Source organism: Hibiscus syriacus, unplaced genomic scaffold (genome assembly GCF_006381635.1).
Source record: "Hibiscus syriacus cultivar Baekdansim isolate YM2019G1 unplaced genomic scaffold, ASM638163v2 tig00110946_pilon, whole genome shotgun sequence".
Classification (NCBI taxonomy): Eukaryota; Viridiplantae; Streptophyta; class Magnoliopsida; order Malvales; family Malvaceae; genus Hibiscus; species Hibiscus syriacus.
The window spans coordinates 351,559-372,076 of NW_024062927.1; the positions used below are offsets into that span (position 1 = coordinate 351,559).

At 37.6% G+C, this 20,518-nt stretch overlaps 2 pseudogenes; both read right to left on the reverse strand.

Moving 5' to 3' along the window:
- Window positions 1–1,044: 1,044 nt before the first annotated feature.
- LOC120148048 lies at window positions 1,045–10,662 on the reverse strand (annotated as a pseudogene).
- Window positions 10,663–10,739: 77 nt separating this feature from the next.
- On the reverse strand, window positions 10,740–20,512 carry LOC120148049 (annotated as a pseudogene).
- Between the last annotated feature and the right edge of the window lie 6 nt (window positions 20,513–20,518).

Here is a 20,518-nt window from a genome sequence, read left to right on the forward strand (position 1 = left end):
GAACACAACACCACAGGAACTGCAGTAGCTTGTTGACGTCCTTGATATCAATGTCCTTTCTTGTAAGTTTACATACATTTAAAACACAACAGAGTGGTTTGGGTTTAACCACGTTTGAGATTTTGGGTGCATATATTTGGCGAGCCAAGTAAGTTTACTTTTACATAGTGTGCGAGCTTGGTCACTTTCTATTGCTGAAACATAAATGGATGTTCATTGTTCAAGCGAATACGGTAAAACCCTCAGATTCGGTGAAATTGTGAAATGTGAAGTTTTTATATATAATGAATATCCGCTGAGTGGTAAAGTCGGCATTGAATGCGAGCTACTAGAGAAACGGCTGCGCTGCAATGTATGCTAAAGTCAGTGTCGAGGACCTAATCGAGCAGCCTTTGTGAAAAACGACAGAGCTTAAGAAGAAGAACACGTTAGGACCATTTCCCCTTAATTTTTAAATTTGTGACCAAAGTTTACCCTAAGACAAAACATCAAGGTGTATTGATTCTACTTTAGTCCTTGTTTAGTTCCACACAGAAAAGTAAGCATTGATGCTACTTTAGTCCTTGTTTAATTCTACACAAAAAATGCTAATTTTTTCTTATTTCTATTTCGTCCCAATTGATAGCCCATCATTGTCCTGAATAACAGATCAATAGAAAGAAAAATAGATTTATTACAATGAAGAGATAAAGCATGTAAGTGATGATATGGGGTAGTTTCACCCCTTGTTTGTAGTATAGGATTTAAGTGTATCATCAGAAATAATACACCCTTGTTATTCTGAAGATAAAGAATGTGTATAACAACAATGGTGACCCCATGCCCGTGGTAGCTTGCCCAAATTCGCCTAAAACAGTTGAATCCAACTTGTGATGCAAGAATAACTGGCAGTGTTAGTTTGGACAGTGATGTCCCTGCATCATTCTGCAAGTAACACACATTTTACCAGCCAAGCATAATTGAAGTCTGAAAACCAGTAGAGTTGTGCTATCATAGGATTAGGACAATAACAAATTAAGTCTCCGGACCGTTTGGTTGCATTTTTTAGCTCCACCAGAGGAGGAAGGGTTTATGCACAGGTGCATACATTGACCTGTACAACTTTCGAAAGTTGTCACTGTATCCCCTTGAAGATCCAATAGAGTAAGAACACTTGTTACTAGTTTTCTCGCTCGATAGGTTCTCAGATTGCATTGTGGTTTCATCCACCAGTTTGTTTTCGCATCTGTACTCATGATAAGTATCCCATCCAATCTCCTCACCTTGCATAAGATGATCAACTGCATCTAGCTTGTTTTCTAATCTTTTCTCAAAAGTCTCCATTGTCACCGACTTCTCACATTGCAGTGCAGCTTCTGCCTCTATTTTGATTTCCAATCCATTCTCAGAATCTTCATTGGTGTTCTGGATTATAAATACCTGTTTTATTTTATCGACAACACATAGAGGGTTGTCTCTTGTAAATATGCTTTTTTCCTCGGGTAGAAAATTAGGATCATGGAGACTAAGTCTTGCCCGACCTAAAAGTGTTACAGGCGGCCTTTTGCTTGGAGGAGACAAGGTCAAGAGATTTTTCTTGTAAGATGATATGATAATAGGCTGCAGTACAGGTTCTGCAGCATTTTGAGTGGGCTCATTAACCGTGGGAATTTACTGGTTGACAAGCTTTCATATCAATGTCCAGAAGCTTCCAAAGAGAATCATCAGAACTTACATGAGAATCCAAACAATGCTTCCTAACATAATCCAACTCCATTGCTTGACAACTGGGGGTTGGTGACACAACTCTTTTAGGAGCAAGAAGTTTCAAAGCCCACTCTAGTTCATTCCATGATGAATGCATTGAATAACAGACATGCCAAACACCAAACTGATCCTTTATTGCTTCATTAAATCTTATCTTCCTTCGACTATCAGCTTCTAAACGCTCTTCCTCACATGCATACCACATTGCTGAAGGTCGTATATGTTGCGGAAGACGGCTATCGGATAGAACAAAATCGCAACTGATAATTTGAGAAAATAAAAAATGAAGATAAAAAGAGACACAAAATTTACGTGGAAAACCCCTAAATAAAATAGGGTAAAAACCACGGGCAACGGTAGAAGAATTTCACTATGAGAAAATAGGAATTACAACCTCTCTCGATCTACCAAGGAGAAAACAATGATAATTCTCTCTCGATAAAAAGGAGAAAACAAACTCTCAAGAAACTCTCTAAATTCTCTCTAGTATTAGAAGAAAGCTAGAATGCTTTGGGATGGTTTTGAAGCTAAATGAGCTAGGATATTTATAGTTGAAGCTTAAGGACTAATTTGTAAATACCCTAAATTACAATGACTAAAATATACAATTATACCATTGCTAATTTTCAACAATTAGTCAACCCTTTTTGACATTTTGTTTTTCGGTGGATTTTAAATCCACTTTTAGGTGGATTTTCAACAATCTCCCACTTGAAGATTTGATTGGAACAATCATATCTTCACATCATTCTTTCTACCTTGTACCTTCATATTGCTTACGTCTCTGACAGGCCACAGGAGGATCGACACTAGGTAAATTTATCAGCGTTGATCGCCTTCGTCATGAAATCTGCTATGTTGTCTTTGGTATGGATCTTCTGCATATCTACCGTTCCTTCTTCCACCTTTTCACGAATGAAATGATACTGAACTCGTATGTGCTTTGTCCTTGAATGAAATGTTGGATTCCTTGCTAAATGCAAGGCGCTTTGACTGTCACAAAACAGAGAGACATACTCTTGATTGTGCCCAAGCTCCTCCAATAGCATCTTCAACCAAATTGCTTCTTTACTGGCTTGTGTAGCTGCTACATATTCTGCCTCTGTTGTGGATGTAGCCACAACTGACTGCAATTTTGAAACCCAGCTTACAGCTCCACCATCAACTTTGAACACATACCCTGTAGTAGATTTGCTTTTATCCAAATCCCCTGCATAGTCAGAATCTACATACCCATTGATTAGTAAGTTTGATCCTCCGTAACATAATTCAACATTTGAGGTCCCTTTGATGTATCTTAGGATCCTCTTTACAATATTCCAATGCTCTTTGCCTGGATTCGCCATGTATCGACTAACCACTCCCAATGCTTGTGCAATGTCTGGTCTTGTGCATATCACAGCGAACATTAAACTTTCCACTGCTGATGCATACGGTACTCGAGACATCTCCATCCTCTCTTCTTCACTGCTAGGACTCATTCTGGAGGATAATTTGAAAGTTAATAGGAAGAGGGGTAGAAATTGGCTTACAATCTTACATGCTAAATCGTGACAAGATTTTCTTCAAGTAATTCTTTTGTGAAAGCCAAATCTTCCTATTACTTCTGTCTCGGTGAATTTGCATCCCTAGAATCTTGTTTGCTGATCCCAAGTCCTTCATTTCAAATTCCCTAGCTAGTTGTGCCTTCAATTCTTCAATATGATCTTTGTTGGGTCCTGCAACCAACATGTCATCCACATACAAGCAATAAACAAATCGTTATCACCAGACCTCTTGAAATAAGCACAAGGGTCTGCATTAAGTCTGTTGTATCCAAGGCACATAATGAAGGAATCAAATCTCTTATACCAATACCTCGGCGCCTGCTTTAGACCGTACAGAGATTTGTTCAACCTGCAAACCAAGTTCTTCTTTTAGTCTTCTTCAAAACCTTCAGGTTGGAGCATATAAATCTCTTCTTCAAGATTTCCATGAAGAAAAGCTGTTTTAACATCTAGTTGCTCTAGATGTAAGTTCAATGTAGCACACATTGCCAAAACTACTCGAACTGTTGTTAGTCGAACCACATGAGAAAATATTTCATTGAAATCAATACCTTCTTTTTGAGCATATCCTTTGACCATCAGTCTTGCACGATACCTCTCAACTTGATCGTCACCATTTCGCTTGATTTTGAAGACCCATTTGTTACCAATTGGCTTCCTTCCTTGTGGTAGTGGCACAAGGTCTCATGTATTATTTTTATGAAGGGATTCAATTTCTTCTTGCATCGCCATCACCCACAGTGAAGCATCTGAGTTGTTTATTGCCTCCTGGTATGTTGATGGCTCACCGTCCTCTGTTAAAAGGCAGTATGCAATATTACCTTCTATAACATAATCTGAGTGCCAATCGGGACGTCTTCTTACACGATCTGATTGACGAGTTGTTGGAGCTTCAAAACTCTTTGGTTCTTGTTCATCATGTGATGATTCTGCTTCAGAAGAATCTTCTTCTTCAACCTCCTTTTCCACATGTATCTGTGTAGTCTCTGACTTTTTAGCACTATCATCGTCTTCTTTTCTTTGTAGTTTATCCTCTACAAAGATAACATCCATGCTGATGATCACTTTATGGGCAGTGAGATCCCACAAGCGATACCCCTTTACACCATCAGCATACCCCAAGAATTTGCATTTCCTGGATTTTGGATCCAGCTTTGAAATTTCTTGGGCGTTGTACATCACGTACACAATACTTCCAAATACATGGAGGTTTGAATAATCAGCTGGTTTACCAGTCCACATCTCCATTGGTGTCTTCAGCTCTATTGCAGTTGATGGAGCTCGATTCACCAAATAACAGGCGGTATTGACTGCTTCTGCCTAGAGTGATTTTTCTAGGTCTGCATCCTTCAATATTGCTCTTATTCTTTCTAACAAGGTTCTGTTCATCCGCTCTGCCACTCAATTTTGTTGAGGAGTGTTTGCCATTGTGAACTGTCTTTTGATGCCTTCTTTCCTGCAAAAGTCATCAAATTCTTCGCTTGTGTATTCACCTCCATTATCTGTTCTGAAACACTTGATCTTATTTCCAGAATCAAGTTCCACCCGCGCTTTGAAGATTTTGAAAGTTGAAAACACATTTGACTTCTTCTTAATAGGATACACCCAACATCTCCTAGAGTAGTTATTAATAAATGAGACAAAGTATTTTGCTCCACCTAGGGATGTAACTGGTGCTTGCCATACGTCAGAATGAACTAATTCTAGAACATTTTTGCCTCTAGAATTTGACGTGTTGAATTTCAACTGGTGCTGCTTACTTGTTATGCAATGCTCACACAAAGTAAGTGATACATTTGTTAAGCCTGGAAGTAGCTTTTGCTCCACAAGAACTTTCATTCATTGTTCTGACATGTGTCCAAGTTTCTGATGCCTTAGCATTGAAGAATCTGAACTACATGAGGCAACAGAGGCTTCTGCTTCTAGCAAAGTCTCTCCCGTCAGCATGTACAAGTTTGCATCTATCTTTTCGCCTTTCAGCACCACAAGTGCTCCACGGAATACCTTCATGATTCCTTTTTGTGTTTCAATCTTGCTTGCATTATTATCCAATAATCCGTAGGATAATAAATTTTTCTTTAGGCCTTTCACGTGCCGCACATCTCGAACAACTTTGATTGTTCTATCGTACATCTTCAATTTGACGGTCCCCACGCCTACGATCTCTAAGGCATGATCATTGCAACTATACACAGATCCTCCTGAGACAGGTTCATAATGATGGAACCATTCTCTTCTTGAGGTCATGTGATATGTTGCTCCCGAATCAATGAGCCATATATCTGCAAATCGTTTTCTTCTTTCCACGGTGGTTGACGCTTCACAGCATAGAGCATCTCCATCATCTGAAGTGTTTGCGGTATTGCCTTGTGGATTGGAGTTTTTATTTAGACTCCAACAATCCTTCTTCAAGTGACCCTTCTTTCCACAGTTGTAACACTTTAAATTCTTCTTGCTTCTCGACTTCGATCTACCATGTTTGTGACTGCTGCATTGGCCACGTTCTGTTGATCTCCCTCTCATCGTTGTCATTGTTGTCAACGCTTCTGCTTGTTGCAGATTTACTTGTCTGTCTTCCTTGTTCTTGCGCCGATTTTCTTCTTGTAGAACAGCAGCTGCAACATCATCGAAGACTAGACTGGTGACATTACTGTTTGTCAAGTTGATGATGAGTTGATCATACGAATCCGGTAGACTTTGAAGTAGAAGTTCAACACGTTCTTGTTCTCCTATTTTACAACTTAAAGATATAAGCTGAGAAAATAAAATGTTCAGTGTATTTAAGTGCTCCGTCACTGAAGTAGATTCTGGCATACGGAGAGTGTACAATTTCCTCTTAAGGAAAATTTTATTGTGCAGCGATGTGGCCTCGTACAGTTTGGTGAGATGATCCCATATCTCCTTAGCTGTCTTCTTCTCCTCGATGCTTGACAATACTTCATCTGCTAATGCTAGATGTAAGTTTGCCATAGCATTCCCGTCCATCTCGTTCCATTTGATGTCATCTGCGAAATCCACCGGCCTTTCATTGATAGCCGCTAGACACCCGTCTTTCCTTAGGATGACCTTCATCTTCAATTTTCATAATGAGAAATTTCTCCCATTGAATTTTTCAATATCAAATTTCGTTGCCATAGCTTCTTCTACGGATAACTCCCACTATTTCACTATCGTGAATAGTTCTCTGGAACCTTCAAATAATGGGTAATAACTTCTTATTTTCTTATTTTGGAGGATTCACCTTTTGGTGGCAACCACAAAGACAATAAGCAGATATTACACACTCTAATCTAGCTCGGATACCAATTGTTGCGGAAGACGACTATCGGAGTAAAATCGCAACTGATAATTTGAGAAAATAAAAAATGAAGATAAAAAGAGACACAAAATTTACGTGGAACACCCCTAAATAAAATAGGGTAAAAACCACGGGCAACGGTAGAAGAATTTCACTATGAGAAAATAGGAATTACAAACTCTCTCGATCTACCAAGGAGAAAACAATGATAATTCTCTCTCGATAAAAAGGAGAAAACTCTCAAGAAACTCTCTAAATTCTCTCTAGTATTGGAAGAAAGCTAGAATGCTTTGGGATGGTTTTGAAGCTAAATGAGCTAGGATATTTATAGTTGAAGCTTAAGGACTAATTTATAAATACCCTAAATTACAATGACTAAAATATACAATTATACCATTGCTAATTTTCAATAATTAGCCAACCCTTTTTTGACATTTTGTTTTTCGGTGGATTTTAAATCCACTTTTAGGTGAATTTTCAACAGTATAATGAGGGGCTCATGCTGAAATTTAGCTTGGGCCTCAGCAAGCATTATTGTTGCTCGTTGAGATAATTTAGGAAAACCATCAAACAACCGGAAACGAGAAGTCGGATCTTCCGAAAGAATTTCAGGAACTATGATACTATGTGATCGGAAAAAATCAGGATTGGTTGCCCTATCAACATAAATCTTGGACCCAAAGGTTCCAGACACACTGGTAAGAATCGCTTCCTGTCCCAGAAAGTCGCATGTTAGATACACAATGTGTGCATTTGGATGCTTCCATATACGATTAATAACCTAAATCATAGATATAAAATATTATATCAGCTTATATAAAATATTAATATACAATTAATAACCTAAGTCGCATGTTATTTGTAAGGATGTACAAACGTCAAACAGGAGATAAGAGAAATATCATGAATAGAGCCTCATGAAACTATCACCAAGACTAATCAAAATAATGACAAACAACAAGTGAAAATACCATGATGATGTCATGCTTGTTAAGAAAGTTAACTGTGTTAATTTTAATTTCTCTTAGAATCAAAACACAAAGCGACTACTTGCATATGTTTACTTCCACCAGCTTCAGTGCCTTACTAACAAACAAAAGCAATATCTATCATATAATTTATAACAAAAATATTTCATTGTTTTAGTGTACAAAACATCACAACTAACAATAAAATACATGCAGAGGAATCCACCCCAACCCCTTCCCTTCCCCATTTCAAATGGCAGTAGGCCAGTTAATAAAGAAAGTAGTGTCAGGATATGGTAGTAGTGTCAGGATATGGTAGAAAACCTTAGCGGTGTTTCTTAAGTTGGTAATGCATTCACAAGAAAAAAAAGCAATGAAGCATTCTAGATTCAAGTTATCCCTACAACGTTAAGATAATAAAAATGAAAACCACCAAGAAAATAAGGACTACCTGACGGATTGATGAATGCTTGCTGGGCAGGTTCCGGGCGAATCTACCAAAAGTACAGTCTAGGAAAAGATAATCAAAACAGAAATGTGGCTCTTTTCCTTTCCTGCCAATATACTTCTCAGGTAAATTTTGGAGGCTCTCGGGGGTGAGTCTACAGTCTCCGGTATGCAAGATGTTACCAAAACTGCCTTCAAACAAGAACATAACTGCTCCTGAAATTCATACGATCTGTCAATAATTTTTTCCCCAAATCATGATAGGCTACGCATAAAGCTGAAAACATGGAGGAATTACCAAAAAAAAAAAAAATCCCCATACCACTTCATCACAGAAGCAGAAAGTATCAGCTTCAAATGTCTAAATATCTAAAATTCGAACACAAGTTCTCAACTATGCTACTTAGGACTCTCCAATTTCCTACAAATACCAAATATGAAACAAAAGTTTGACACATAATTCGGACATGGATTCAAGGTATGATTCTTCAAATATACGGAAAAACTAAGAATATCTATGTCATACACATTTCTACATCCAGCACGCACCCCGAGTCTGGGTGACGTTAAGTTCCAAAATAGAAAAGAGAATACCATCAAGTGAGCAGATCAGATGCTTGAACAGTTCTTATATCAGTTCTTATATCAAAGTTTATCAGTACATGATGAAAAGATTTTTTCTCAATTCGATGAGAATTGTCTGCTATACTAGAAATCCAATACTCTTAAATCATAAAAGACCAACTGGAGTACATCATGGCAAGTATTGCTCTCTAAATGTTATCCTAGAGAGCAAGATCCCTAACTACATTGAGAACAATAAGGGAATTATTGCAAACATTAAAATCCTCTTCAAAACATATGCAAACCATGACAAATTCCATTCCATAATCACTTTTGCCACATGCTTTGTATTATTAGCTTTTAACTTAAAAAGAATTTGTTAAAAAACAAAAGCAAAACGAAAAGTGAAAAAGGAAAATGTAAAAAGGCCAAATTATAGAACTGATTGTAAAATAAATGTTTCAGATAAAAACCAAAACACTTTTTAAAAAAAAATCATGTAAATTAGAATTTTAATAATCAACTATTGCATCCTAACATGTTGCCTTGTTTTGAATGTTAAAAAAAGAAAAGAATTGACAATCAAACATAGTCTTTTTAAAGCTTTGTTTGCATAAGCAAAGACAAAATCCCATTACTATCGTCATACATTAAACCTATAAAAGAACATAAACTTCTCCATTTAAAGCTATATCACAACAATCAAATTACCCATGCCGAGAAATAATCAACAAAGAATCTCCAGATAAAAAAATCAATATAAAAAAGACAAAATAGACCAAAAATTGATCAAACCGATGAAAACAAACACGAATTACCGGGACAATGATTAGCATCAAAAGCTGTAACCTGAAATTCCCCATCCGGGTCATCGATAACAATGGATTCCCCAATTTCAATTCCCACGAACAAAGACAAACTATCAAAAACCTCCACAACCCCATTTCTTCGCTCGACCCATAACCCAAACAATATGAAATTTGAAGGTTAATTTCATATCTGAGTTGGATAGATGCCATTGTAATCTCACACCATTTTTTTCCTTGAAAATGTGAAGCAATTTTCACGGCATGTTATTTCTGGAGCCGCCTTTATTCTCCGGAACATGATTGCCAACTTTGTCTCGTTATCGTGAGGATGTGAAAAAGGAAAGAATGACCAGATTCAATGCCCCTTTCCCTAAACTATAAACCCACCCCACCACCCAAACTCGGTAAATGACAGACAGACATACAAACAAGATGAGTGGCATGTACTGTCAGCAATGCAATATTTGCAGACATCTTAATTTAAGAAGCGTGTCTCCGTACAAAGGCACAATGTATGGCCCACACCACCTGCTGTTTCACAATGAAGCTTTCAATCTGTAGGCTAAACCGTTGAATCGTTGATGACTAGTGATGGTATTAACTACTTTCATCTTCAAAAAAGTGGGTTTAACCGTAATACTAGGTTTCTATTTATGCAGTATCCAAGTCCAAAAATGACAAGCTTTTATATTAAAACCCAAGAAGCTGAAGTTGTTCCTATAAGCATTTTATAAGTCAATCAGTTCAAAATGCACTAGAAAAAGTCTTCATTAAATGTATGCAAGTCGAAGTCTATGCAGTAAGAGTAACAAAAATCATCTTCAGAATATATACCGGAGTACGGCTTCCATCGAAAGTGTAAGGAAATGCATCCTTTGTTAAGCTTATGTTAGCAACTCTTGTTGTTGCTCGGTAATGAATGAAAGGGTGGTCTAGCAGTTGTAAGGCTGTAGGCCTTGCTGATGGCTCTCTTTGTAAGCAAAGCCTAATGAAACTTTTTGCTTCATTAGAAAGATGATCAGGAATCTCAGGCATATCTTTGCTGTTTCCGATCTTAAATATTGCAGCCACCTGTTGAATCCAGAAAAATCAGAAGGAATATTCCACAACTCAGAGCGAGCCAGAAAAATTATCTGAGAGATGTTTGGAATTAGTATGTCGCACCCATTCATACCGACTCCACGGTGGTTTTGATGTTGCCATTTCAAGTATAGTACAACCCAAGTTCCAGATATCCACCGCAAGGTTGTAGCCATTTGTGTTCATTACAACCTGAGATAAAAAATTGTTCACATAACTGGCCATACCATGGAGAGAACCGGAGAGTGGGAAAAACAATTAGCACTGACAAGAGAGGCAGGGAGGCATTCAATGATCATATAGTTGAGATAGAGTAAAAGGCTAAAAGATATATCTCAGGTGCAATCCAATAAGGACTTCCCTTGAAAGAAAGCATTGCACCACAAGCTGTTATCTATATCAGAAAAAAGGAAAATTAGTAGTCTGTCCTGATCACTAACTGGGGAGAAGAAAGATGCTAGAAAGGTGGGAGAAAAGATAACTGTCTTAATTTTCAGCCTATAGACACGGAGAAAAAGGAGGCAGGTTTCTAGTTTCAATTCACTGGCTGCCATTTTCAGTTTTGATTTGAAGGTATCTAATTGTTAAATTTACATCAAAGTCTTATATTTTTCAGCCCGAAATACATTCAGTTCTGTGAAAAGAATATATAAGAAAATATCAACGCCTTTTAGTAGATATTTAATATATTAGCCACAACTATTTTTTGAGAGATATTGAAGCTTCAGTAATAAAACTACAACCATCATTCCAAGATGACATTAGGTAGCATATATGTTTTGCCATGCCAAACTCTGCCAACTTAATTTCTCCATTAGGATCCACTAGTATGTTTGCCCCTTTTATGTCTCTGCAATATGAAACTCACAGCTTTAACGCATAAGATACAGCTGATGCCTCCCTAAAACATACAGCTAAGCATCCATAACTAGAACTACATCCAAGTACCTGTGAACCGTATTTCTTCCATGTAAGTAAGCAAGCCCAGAAAGAATGTCTTGTATAGTTTTGAATAACAGGTTCCTTTAAGGCATCATATTCTTGAAGCAATTTGTGGATTGAACCACCAGAGACACATTCCTAGTAAACAGAGAGTCTTTCTTCACCCTGTAAAACAGCAGTTAGATTTACCATGAAGCAAGGTCCTTTTAATTAGTACAGGAGAAGGATTAAAATAATCATTTTCCCTTCCCGTCTGTTATGCAAGTAAATCTTTTGCATGTTATATCTCTAAATATGTATATAGAACTATACCAGATCACTTCCGTAGTATCGAACGACGTTTGGATGAGATAGCTGACTTAGCAAATTTATCTCCTGTTTACATTAAAAAGGATTAGAAACCAAACACGGTAACTTGTAAAGGGTTTCAATATCAACTGGTACAAAGATACTGAAAAGTTAAATCAGGCAGATGTTTGTACTTTGAATAATGTTGTACTCAGAGAGAACCAGACAAAACTGTTACCTGGTTCAGTTGCTTGAGGCATTCTTTTGATGTCTGATCATCAGAAACAAACCCGACTTCTTTTATTGCACACATCTGCCCGCTTTCACTGAGAAACATGGATATACTATAGTTAGAGAAGCTTAATTGGAAAAAAGAACTTTAAACAAACTTGAATTAAATATTTGGAATCTGAAGTAATAATGCTTGATAAGCTATTTATTTTCACTGGTAAATTCTCTTTTTTGAGCATTATGACTTTTACAACCTTACAGAAAGCAAGTCCTACCTATTAAATCCAAGATAAACATGTCCAAAAGTTCCCCTCCCTAATAGTCTCCCTTTACGCCATTTCGATAGATTGCAAGGTGAGTTCTCACTCATTCCACATGTTCTTGTGCTAGACAAGGCAGAAGGACTAGTTGGAGAACCAGGTGGAAGAAGCAACTTATGACACAGAGATTTCCCATCTTCCTTCTTCCTCGTTGGAGAAACGAGACTCACTCCAGAGAGTCGATGATGAAGAGGATATGTTGGGCTGGTTGGCCCTCTCGACCCCATGTTGCTTCTAGTTTCACCTTGGCCTCTCGTATCAATATATGACCTGTATTTCAGTTTATTACAGAAATCCTTTTATCTTTTTTTCCACAAAGCTAAATACCATATCACAATTCTGAACTTTTGACTCGCTATAGACTTATATTGCTTATAGGTCTCAGAATCCACCACTGTATCAATCAAGAATTTCCTTCCTTTTGCAAACACAGTAGTAAAGAATTTGCTACTGGAAAAATATCTCAGATGTTGAGAAAATAAAGTATAAATCCTGTATTCTAGTTCTAACTTAAAGACGGGGAAAAGAAAACCCAAAACCAGCGTAAACAAACTCTGACAGCAAAAAAAAAAAAAATTAAAGAGAGAGAATTCAAGTTCCAAAAGCTGAAAAAAAGGGCAAATTTTTATGATAATGAATTTGGAAAAAAATTGCTCGAATAATAATGAATTAAAATTATTTGCTCAAATAATATATTTATTATAGGAATTTGGTGTGACGCATGAACCCTATAGTACGTCTTGGAATATAATTTAGAGAGACGCCATATTTTAATCGAAGATGCATTGAGGTCCTTGCATATTGGGTGGTCATGTAATAAATACGAGCAAATAATTTTGATTCACTATTGTTGGAGCAATTTGTTTTTCGCAGACCATTATTATAAAAATTTTGCCGAAAAAATTAGCTGATGACAGATCCAAATGGATATTCCAACAATTACGAGGAAAAATAAAGCAATCAAACTGAACTGACACACAAGAAAAGATAGAATTTTTTTATAAAAATAATTAATCAAAAAAGAAAATAACCTCAGTGATTAAAAATCTCATATAATATACGATTTTAATCAACTTTTTTCGGATTTGTCAAAATGACCAACAAAATCGCAATGCGATCGCTAATTCACAACACGATCTCCATTATCGCAAATCAATTTCCAGATTCGCAACGCGATTATTACTATCGCAATGCGATTTTCCAATTTCGTATTGCGATTTTCCCAATTCGCAATGCGAATAAGTAAATCGCAATGCGAATTTGGAAAATCGCAATGCGAATTTGGAAAATCGCAATGCGATACTGACTATCGCAACGCGATAATACAAAATCGCAATGCGAATCTGACTATCGCAATGCGATTTACATAGCGCCATTCGTATTAACGCGTATTTTTTTTTCCAAATTCCAAACACAAATTTCTTCTTAATATATCGGAAACTGAACCGTCCACAGTAATCGCAACTCATAACCTCAAACCTAAAATCACAACACTCAGTCTCATTTCCATCTCTCACTCTCTACGGCGAAATCCGTCCCCATCTCCGAAGATTTCCGTCCCCATCGCCGGCGAAATCCCTCACAACCATTCACGATCAGAAATCCCTCACAATCATTCAGAAATGGAAAATCAACCTCCGAGGGTTAGTTTTTTTAATTATTTTTTATTTTGAAAATTTTGCATTATTTTAGGATTTTCATATTGAAATTGATGATAAGTTTACTGGTAATTTCAATAATAGATTAATCATTTCACTTAGATTTCTTATTAAATTCATTCGATTGCTGCCAATACTGCTAAACTGTTTAGTATTTAACCTTGTGAAGTTAGTATTTGTCTTTGTTTTTGTCTTTTGGTTGAAGTAATGCAGAAGAATAATAGTTTCGAGAATGAAAATCGCAACGCGGAAATGAAAATCGCAACGCGAAACTAAGACCTGTTGCCGGATGGGGAAGGATGTCGTTGGATATAGGAACGGATGTCGCCGGAGAGAGTGATAGATTGAGATGAAATGAGTTGCGGTTTAGGGATTTAGGTTATGAGTTGTTGCTGCTGCGTAGATATATACACAAAAATCGCGATTCTGACTTTCGCAACGAGATAATACAGAATCGCAATGCGATTTTCAAAGGTCGACATGTGGATCACCAGTGCCATCACAATCATCTTTTCCTCTACCAAAATATGGATTCTCATCAAAATCCAAAGCTCATATGGTGTCAAGCAAAAGGTAATCAAAATCGCAATCATCCTCAAAATCCCAATCACAACCGGCTTCACCTTTTGGGACTGTTAACTTAGGTGATTTTTAAATGCAAACGTTGATGTGTGCACTTTTAACATTTTCAGTTAGGCATGTATTAGTAACTTGAGTTTTAACATTGCTATGATATGTTCAGTTGTTATCACTTATTAGACATTCATTTGACTATCGCAACGGGGAAATCGCAACACGAAAATGACTATCGCAACGCGAAAATGGCTATCGCAACGCGAAAATGACTATCGCAACGAGAAAATCGCAACGCGAAATGAAAATCGTATTGCAATTTTCTAGTTGCGATTTTCATTTCACATTGCGATTTTCATTTCGCATTGCGATTCTCTCGTTGCGATAGTCAGTTTCGTGTTGCGACAGTCTGTTTTGCCTTCAACATAATGCAGATTGAAAATCAACAAATCAACTATTACATTTCAATCAATTAAACAAGCACAAATAAGAATTATGTACACATCAATTAAACAAATGAACATTTACAAATCATTTTTTACAAATCAATTAAACAATAAAAAAATAATAATAATTCTTATTTGCTCATCAATTATTGAATCAATGAATCAACTTTTGCACCCGTACATCCATTTCACGCAGCTCACTTAAGGATTAACCTGCATAAACCAAACATTTGCTCAAACAAGACTTCCTACACATCTAAAACCTACAAACAACAAATTATTGAATTCTAGGTACTTAACCAAACATTTTCAAACCAAAAGGAGTATATATGTTAACAAAACTTGCATTTGACTTACCAATTAACAATGGATACTTTCATAACGCGGATGTAGGTAGGCAACGTCTCGAATATATCGCTCTAGCCATATAATGCTGAAACCACAAGCCTACTGCAGCTTTATCTCTATCGGTGGGAGGTAGAAACTCTATGCTTCCTGTCGTCAAACGCGCCAAGCACATGCATACGAGAGGACCACAATCCCCTCTGGCTCCCGGCGATTGTTGTGGCACGGACTCGTCTCTGACAACTGTGACATTGAACTTCTTTGGCTTCTTGTGTCCAGAATGAGTCCAATAATTAATCCCATCCAAGAATTTAGCCAAATGAGAGCTCCATCCCTTGATAATATCTCTCAAATCAGACAGTGATATGAAATTTATCATGCTGTCATATACTATTATCTTCAGGGATGGGAGCTGAAGTTGGACGAGAAGCCAATGATGACGTTCCAAAACAGGGATAAACACCTGCAATCATAAGTAATAATTTATTTATTTGCGCACTTATTTATGAACACCTTTAAAAAATTTAAAAAATAAACACTAACCTTATGGACCTCCCACTATGCAGGATAAAGTTTAGCTTGTCCATTGCCCAACGAAAATGATTCATCTCGTTGATTCTTCAAGTGAACTGCGTGAAAAGCCGCCGGCATTATTGTATATCGCGAATTTTTATTTTTCCTAAGCTTCCTTACTATTAGAAGACGTGACACCCACGCATCGATATGTTGTTTTACAAAAAAAGACATATATTAGTGAATTATATTAATTTTTAAAAAAATTAATCAAAATCATATATAAGACAAATATAAGACTTACCTCCCCATCGAAATAGCCACTGTCTTCAACCTCTAATAACACACCCCACCAAGACCGATTAAGCAACAAATACATCTCATCGTTGAGTTTGCTTATGTCAGTGTAACACCATTGGCTCCGCTCATGTAGATAAAAATCAACTGCGGTCTTAGCCCAAAGGGTATTATCCAGAATTGTTTCCGGTAGTTGTCTCCTCTCCACTTCAGAGACCGGAAGGGTACTAGCTGGTAACTCATACGAGAGCCAACTCTCATCCATCATGTCCGGCAACGGTGGGGGTTTCTCAATAATTCGATATATTACCCCATGTGAATCGGGCTCTGGAATGGTGGGTGGGACCTCTTCAACAATGACAGTGGCCTCTTGAACGGTGGGGGAGACTCTTGAGGGATGATAGGAGCCTCTTGAACGATTGGAGGGGACTCTTAAGGGATGACAGGTGAGTCGGGCTTCTTCTTGCGGAGTCTTCGCACCATTGGGGTGAACGGAGACGTAATAGCACGTGCACGCCGTCTGATGCGTGAACTCCATCGTGCAAGGAAAACCCGACGTAAAGCATCCACCTTATTGGGCCGCTAAAAAAAATAATACATAAATCAGTAAATAAACAGACATGATATTAAACAAAGACAAATATGTTTCAAACTTGCATTATATTCACCCAAGTCATTATTCTATCATAGTTCACAAAATGCATCAGATAACATTCCAGAAGTAAGCACTTATATAAACATTTAAAAGAACAACATATATAAACATTCAAGAAGAAGAATAGTTTACTTTCGCAACACGAAACATACTTTCGCAACGCGAAAATGACTATCGCAACGCGGAAATGGCTATCGCAACACGGAAATGGCTATCGCAACGCGGAAATGAAAATCGCAACGACAAGATCACAATGCGAAATGAAAATCGCAACGACAAAATCGCAACGCGAAACATAAATCGCATTGCGATTTTCATTTCGCGTTGCGATCTTGTCGTTGCGATTTTCATTTCGCATTGCGATCTTGTCGTTGCGATTTTCATTTCGCATTGCGATAGCCATTTCCGCGTTGCGATAGTCATTTTCGTGTTGCGAAAGTAAACTATTCTTCTTCTGCAAATTGAAACTTGAATGGATTGCATTACTTCAACCAAAAGACAAAAATAAAACCAAAAACAAATACTAACAAAAACAGTTTAGCAGTATTGGCAGCAACCGAATGAATTTATTAAGCAATCTAAGTGAAATGGTTAATCTAAGTGAAATTACGAGTAAATTTATCATCAAGTTAAATATGAAAAATCTTAAACTTACCTCGTTGCGTAGAGTATGAACCTCATTCTACAACGATGCTACCATCTCACGTAGAGCGGCTACCTCACCGCGTAAAGTAGACACCTCAACACGCCATACACCATCGTCTTTGCGTAAAGTACCGACCTCCTCACGCAAGGCATTGACCTCATCACATAACTCCCCTAACTCATCCCGTGGAGGTGGAGAACAGGGAGATAAACGTCGTGGCATATTTGTCGGTCGCCTATCTTGCGGTGATGGTGGAGAAGAGGCTCGATGATGTGACAGAATAGGTGATGGCTGTCGTTGTGGAGGTGTATAGTCGGGTCGATTAGGTGATGGCTCTGGGTGATGTGATAGCTCTGGGTGAGGTGATGGCTCCCGAAGTGGAGGCTGCTCATCATCCGTGCCATCAAAAAAACGCTTACTAGCTTGCCACCAATCAGTGGCAAGCTCAGCTTCTGAGGGTGTCAGCCTCGGTAATGGAGTGTTGGCCTCCTAACAATATAAAAGCTCAAACAAAGTTAAACGTGTACTAGTAATAACTTGTTTATAAACATATGGTAGTATTTATGTTAACTTACATTATTTATTGTCGTATACCGTAGTAAATCTTCCCATTGCAAGGTCCGTTTCCTCTTCCAGGAAATAGCCCTGGGAATATCATTTGAAGTTTTTATTGCATATGTCTTCATGGCGGGAAAGGCCTCAAATATCCAAATCTACAAACAATATAATAACAAACATTAGTAATTGTTAAATAATTACTTATAATTTTGGAAACATTATATAAAAATTCTTACCTTAAAGGCCCAAATAAATACTGTCAAAGTGTATTTGGAACCATCGCCATGCAAACTTTTTCGATCATCCAAGGCAGACGATAACTTATTCCATGTAGCTTTCCATAAATACGAGCCCCACGGAAACAGGTTCCACGCATTTAGGTCTTCTACCAATTTGATTAGATCATTCGGAATAGGTTGTCTGGCCTCTCTGCCTAAAAAGCTGGCATGCAAAAGTATTAGAAGACATACTCAGACAACATCGACGTCATCCATCCGAGTAAAACCATCTTTCTTATTCAGTAAGCTCGTCAGGTCTTCTACGTGTAGATTCGGCCTCTCCAGCTCAGGAAAAACCCGGGATAACCATGATGGGCGGGTAATGTGTCTAGTGTACCGACCTACATCATCATGTCCGAAGCGTAGACCGGTGATTATGCAAAACTCCTCCCGCCCAAAACACGTATACGCCGGTGTAAAATCAAACCATATCTCTTCAACACGACGTTGTATAGTATCTGGTAGATCCCTAGTCATGGTTTGAAGAAACAGGTGTGTCAACATCGCATCTCCACCGGGATGTTGTACTTTCAGCCATGGCCCGAAGCAAGTATCCTCAAACATTTTTCTTTGTGTAGGTGAAAGCTTCGACGCAGTTGTTTTGGCCAGGCTGACTTTATTTCTTAAGGTCAATTGAGCCGAATAAAAGTTCTACAAAAACAATAAACATACTAAGTTAGATATACCAAAAACTACACTGTGAAGATATACAAAAAACAATAATAAACATAAAGAGTAGTAGTTTATTCTTCAAACTTAAATTTGCAACACTGTGAATTTCTTATTTGTCTTTGTTTTTTGGTTGAATTAATGCAATTCATTCAAGTTTCAATTTGCAGAAGAATAATAGTTTCTGAAAATGAAAATCGAAACACGAAAATGACAATAGCAACGCGAATTTGATTATCGCAACGAGAGAATAAAATCGCGTTGCGATTTTCATTTCGCGTTGCGATTCTCGGTTGATTTAATAAGCAATCTAAGTGAAATGGTTAATCTATTTTTGAAATTACCAGTAAACTTATCATCAATTTCGATATGAAAAACCTAATAATAATGTAAAAATTTCAAAAAGAAAATAATTAAAAAAACTAACCATCGGTGGTTGATTTGGTTGATTTTCCATTTCTGATTGTGAGGGGTGGCTCTAAGAGATGGAGCTAGACGGATTTCGCCGGAGATGGGGACGGATTTCGTCGGAGATGGGTGAGAGAGTGAGAGATGGAGATGAGACTGAGTTGTGATTTTAAGTTTTAGGTAATGAGTTGAGATTACGGGATATACTGTGGACGGTTCAGTGTTCCAATATAGTAATATTCGTGTTTGAAATTTGAAAATAAAATACGCTTTGCAATACTAATGGCGCTTTGAAAATCGCATTGCGATTATGTATTATCTCGTTGCGAAAGTCAGTATCTAGTTGTGAAAGTAAGTATCGCGTTGTGAAAGTCAGTATCGCATTACGATTTTGTATTATCGCGTTGCGATAGTCAGTATCGCATTGCGATTTTCCAAATTCGCATTGCGATTTACTTAATCGCAATGCGAATTGGGAAAATCGCAACGCGAAATTAGAAAATCGCATTGCGATAGTAATAATCGCGTTGCGAATCTGGAAACTGATTTGCGATAATGGAGATCGCGTTGCGAATTAGCGATCGCATTGCGATTTTATTAGTCATTTTGGCAAATCTAGAAAAAATTGGTTAAAATCGTATATTATATGAGATTTTTGGTCACTGAGATTATTTTCTCAATAAAAAATACTTTCTATTCAAAAAATAATAATGTAATTGCTCCCATTAATTCAGAGAAATAATAATAAATATTTTTTTTCTCAAAATTTAGAACCCAGTGTACGTTAAAGAGAGGGGAAAATACCTGTAGGCAAGGAACTGAACCGGATCATTTGCAATCTGATTATCTTCGGAAGAACCAGAAGAACTAAAACTACAAACGGAAGACGACCCAGATGGTCTAGGCAAAGGAATCCCTCTCTTCTCCCCTGAATCCGAATCGAAACCCGAAAACCCGGAAGACCAACAGCTGGAAACACCGCCAGCAAAATCCTTGCTAGCGCGTGGCGAATTACGTGTGGATAAAACAAAACCTCCTCCATCATCGAAGCTGCTCTTGTTCTTGTTGTCATCGAGTGTTGCAGCTGCTTCTTTCATTCTCCCACCACCGGCGGCTACAGCAACGCCGGTTTTATTGGGCGAAGACTTGATTAATCCATCGGAGCCGTCACGGGGAGTTTGATTCCGTGGACTGTCTTCCTTGCTCTTACTCGACCTTTTAACCCATCAGCC